This window comes from Lagenorhynchus albirostris, chromosome 11 (genome assembly GCF_949774975.1).
Source record: "Lagenorhynchus albirostris chromosome 11, mLagAlb1.1, whole genome shotgun sequence".
NCBI classification, from domain to species: Eukaryota; Metazoa; Chordata; class Mammalia; order Artiodactyla; family Delphinidae; genus Lagenorhynchus; species Lagenorhynchus albirostris.
Window position 1 is genome coordinate 25,969,523 of NC_083105.1, and position 4,858 is coordinate 25,974,380.

Below are 4,858 nucleotides of genomic sequence, written 5' to 3' on the forward strand. Positions count from 1 at the left end.
GCAATGTCTGTTGTGCTTTTTTGCCCTTAACTTTGTCATTTGTCAACTGCAAAATAGAAGCTCACAAACGTGGGAAATTGAAGTAGACTTCTGTTGGGGCGGCTACGTCATTTACATTTCCCTCTTGCCTGCGTGGTTGCGTCTGTGCTTCAGCCCTGCTGCGCTGCCACAGCTGATTGATAGGGGAAGACCTAACGCTGAGCTGAGCCAAACAGATTTTCCCGTGGGAATTTGAAACTTGAGAGACAGAGGGGCTGAGACATCAGAGTTGGATGACTTTTATGGTAGCACCGCAAGGAGAAGTTTATCAGAGGTGTCCCATTTCCTGAGTTTTGGTTCTTTCATAGTTTATTTGCATCTGTGAACTATCCCAGGATCCATCTATTCTAATATATTTTTATTTCTTTAAGCTAAGTAAGATCACTGACTTTTTTTTTTTTTTTTTTGCTTGCAAACAAAAGAGCTTTAACTAATGTCCAGATTGGTTCCAAAGAATGGGTTGTAGGCAAAAGACCTTCAGGGAAATAAGGAATCTTTGAACTGGTTACGTTGGGTAGGATGAAAAGGCAGTGCCACCCGCCTCTGTATTCTGGATGGAAAGCTAGCAGCTGCAGTAATCAGCTTATCAAGCTCTTGTCCTTAGTCGCCAGGATCCACGAGGCCCCTGAGGATAAGGTCCTTGGATACTGGTTAGCAGCCACCATAGAACAATTTAGCGGTGATGGAAAAAGAATGCAAGGATTTTGGAGTCAGATGGTTGCTTTCAAGGGCGCTGGATAACTTAAGGGAGAGAGTGAACCTTAATCCCCAAATCTCGACTCAAGGCATTGTGAAACCCAGGGCAGTGTATGACCTGGCTAACTACTCAGGTTTCTTATGTGAAAATTCAGGGATAGAATGGGGAGCTAACTGTTGGTATAGGGATATCTGAAAGGAATTAGAATGTCTTTTGGCTGCACATTAGTCACTTGGGGGCGTTTTTTAAGCTCTAGTGGCCCAAGATATTAAACCAGCATCTCTGAGGGTGGGATCCAGGCATCGATATTTGTTAAAGCCTCCCCTTCTACCTTCCCCACCCCTCAATAATTCCATTGCAGCCAAGGTTCTGAAACCACTGAGCGAAAGAAAAAAACACACCAAACTAGTTCTGAAGAAAAAGAGTTCTGAAACTTAATCATAAGAAATTAAAGTTTTCCCACAGCCTCACTGCTGAGTGTCCCTTACTTAGGGTTGAATTCAGGTTGAATTTGGTGCCCTCAGGAGATAACTATGTTCAATGTGTCATTTTGGGGAGCTGTCTGCAATTTGCTGATTGACCAGTATAGTGCAGCACCACACACTAAAAGCTGGCCTGTGCTAGACTGAGATTTCGTATGCTCTGTCTACCACTTCACTGACTTTTCTGTCAGGGCCTAAAACGTTGCCTTCTAATGCTGTTAGGAATAGATTGGCAAGGGAAACTTGTGAGCAGTTAGAAATTCTGTCCTGGCTGCAGTTCTTTCTGGGTCGGGTATGCTGGAGGTTCACCTATTAGAAAAAAAAAATGGGTGTGGTTCTCATGGGGAGGGAGAAGGTGGACAGAGGTGGTAATTAGGAAATGGTCTGATCTGCAACAATCTCTGACTGTGGTAAAGTTATTGTAGGGCCTCTAGGAATGAAAGCAACAGGCAGCTACCTTAGTTCTTAATCCAATTTTTTTTTTAAAGCCAACTTTGCAGGTCTAGGTTATAGTCACTTGAATCGAGCTAGATCACAGCTTCTCTCTTAATTCTCACACCTGAGTTAATTCTCAGGGCTAGAACTCTTGACTTAAGGGCTGTGTGATATGAATAGATATGTGTACTTAGAAAAAAGAAATATCCAAAGTTTCAGTGGATACTTGTTCCAAATTAGCACCAACTTTGGGGGAATTGAGAACACCATGGCCCACTGATCAAAATACAGGCTATGGGCAGCAGATTGGACCCCATTTCACCATAAGCCCATGGGAACAACTGAACTCCTTCCCTTTCCCCCACCCCTTGTTTTATTTCTTTGGTTCCTAAGTGTAGATGGTTGGACACCCTCTGCAGAATCTCAACGTTGGCTCCTTGCCCTGAGGAGAGTAAGTGTTCTTCTGGTAGGAGGCCAAGGGGAAGCCACTGGAGCATTCCTTCCTTACCAAAATAATAAGTGAAAAAGCAGTGTATCTTTGGGGTAATTACAGAGTTAAATACAACCATCAAAGGGTAGAAAGATACAAATGCGGTCATTCCTGTCATCCCCAAATATACAGTGTTCTTCCATTTGACCAGTGAGAAAGATTGATAGGTCTTGGAGGATGACAGCAGCCTATAAGATAAAACTTAATCTTGAGATGATCTGAATTGTAGATGCTATTCAATGTTCTCTTTCTTAGAGCAACTTGATACAGTATCTGGCATTTGATATGTTAACTATTGGTCTAACCGCTGCATTTCTACCCATCTTGGTTTGTAGAGTCCATCAGCAGTTGTTTGCTTTTACCTGGCAGGGACAGAAATAGCTTGACAAATCTGTCCAATGGATGTCAATTCTAGCCATTTGCTACACGAGGACATTTAATGCCTCACCAAACCATAGGATGTCACATTAGTCCACTATGTTGATGCAGAGCAGGAAATATCAGATACCCAAATGCCTTGGTAAGACACAAATATGCCAAGTATAGAATCTGAATCTCATAGAAATATAGGGACTTGACTCCCTAGTGAATTTCTCAGGGATTCAGTGGTCTAGCACATGTTGAGATAGCCCCTTCAGTGTTAAGGACAAATTGCTATACCTTGCCTGTTCTACAAGTAAGAAAGGCACGGTACCCGAGGTGCCCTGGATTTTAGAGACAGCATATAGCATACAGGTGTTCTGCACTTATTTTTTTACCAGGTGACCTAAAAAGTTGGCAGTGCAAAACCAGTCTCTTTAGGTGGCCCAGGCTGTAGTCCAAGAAGCTCTGCTCCTCAGCCCTCTCAAAGTGTCTGGAAGATTGGAATACTATACTGAAGTCAGAAACAAGTCTCTCCAGGAGAATCACAATGGAAGCCCACAGGATTTTGGAACAAGGCCATACCCCCTTCAGGAAGATTACCATTTTCCTTTTGCAAAACAGCTCCCATTTGCTACTGGTATGTTGGAGACCCTGAGACATAAGGTGCTATCTAATCCACCTACTCATAAAGTTGCCATTTCCAGTAGCACTCCGTTAGATGGGACCAGAGCAGGTCATGAAGGCGCTTTAACCTTGTGTAAGCAGATTTCTCCCCACTCTGTGCCTTTAACTACCCTATTCCCACTCTTTGCCCCTAGCAGTCTGTCCCTTTGCCCTTGTGGAGAGTTGTTGGCCAATTAATTGAGAATGGAAAAAGTCAAGCCTGGCTTATAGATGTTGTTGAACAATATGAACTACCAGCTGGAAGTGTACTATTGTATACCGCAGCCCCTATTCGCGGTTATCTTGAAGGACAGCACAGAGCAAATCTTATCAGGCAGGATTTCAAGCAATGCCTTTTATCATGTACTTTGGCTTGAAGAAAGCATGACCTGAGTCAGGCTCTAAAACAATCACTGGCTATATGGTCAGAGGCTTAAAAAAAAAAACATTGAAAATTGGTGTGAAAGTTCTGGGAAGGGCTTTGCCAATGAACCTTGAGGATGGAACCTAGAACTTAAGAAGATTTAGAACAAAGCATCCAAGTACTTCCAGGGATCACGTCCTGAGCACAAATCCTTGTCTTAGTGTCAGCCTCTGGGGGAACCCAATGTAAAACACGTGTAAGTCCAGCAGCCTCTTGGTGACAAGTTCATTTCATTGGACTTCTTCCATTTTGGAGAGAGCTATGATCTGTTTCCATGGAAATAGGCAGTTATTCTCAGTGTGGATCCTATCATACCTTGGCCCACACTTAACATTCATGGGCTTAGAATGCCTTCTGCTTTGTCATACACAGAAGAGTCCCTCCCCCTGGTCAAGAAATGCAGAAAACTTCACAGAAAAGAAGCAATGAACCAATGTCTGTGGGAGCCCCTGCTTGTGTTCCTGACGTGCCCCTATTTCTCAGACATCATCTTTCTTGTTTTCTCCCTCTATCACACACCACATGTCAGTCACACCAGCCTTCTTTCTTTTCTTTAAAGAACCAGATTCATTCTTGTGTTGGGGCCTTGGCACTTACTCTTCCTTCTGCCTGGAATAGTAACACCTTTGTGTTACTTCCTCTTTTGTATCACTGATGTCTCACTTTACCAATATCACCTCCACAGCAAGATGTTCTGTGTCCATCTAATCTAAAGTAGCTCCCTTGAAACTTCCTATTATTTAAAAATTCTATTTATATAAATTGGCTTATTTTATTTTCTTCATAGTATTTATCGTTCCTTTTTGAGAAATGACATGAACAAACTTATTCCAGGAAATAATCTGTGTATTCGGCATTTACTGAACACCTGCTATCACCTGAAGTAAAACAGTATTGATCAGATTTAATATTGTTGCTGGAGGTGAGATGACTGAAGTGAAACAGCAGCAGCCCTGAATAGCAAATTCTAAAATTTTAGAAAGTAAAAGCACTTGGGGATAACATTAAAGCATGCAAATAATTATAAATAGAGAACTGAAAATGTTTCATTGAGCGATTTTTTTTTTTTTTGCGGTACGCGGGCCTCTCACTGTTGCGGCCCCTCCCGTTGTGGAGCACAGGCTCCGGACGTGCAGGCCCAGCGGCCATGGCTCTCGGGCCCAGCAGGATCTTCCCGGACTGGGGCATGAACCCGTGTCCCCTGCATCGGCAGGCGGACTCTCAACCACTGCGCCAGCAGGGAAGCCCCATTGAGCGATTTTTAT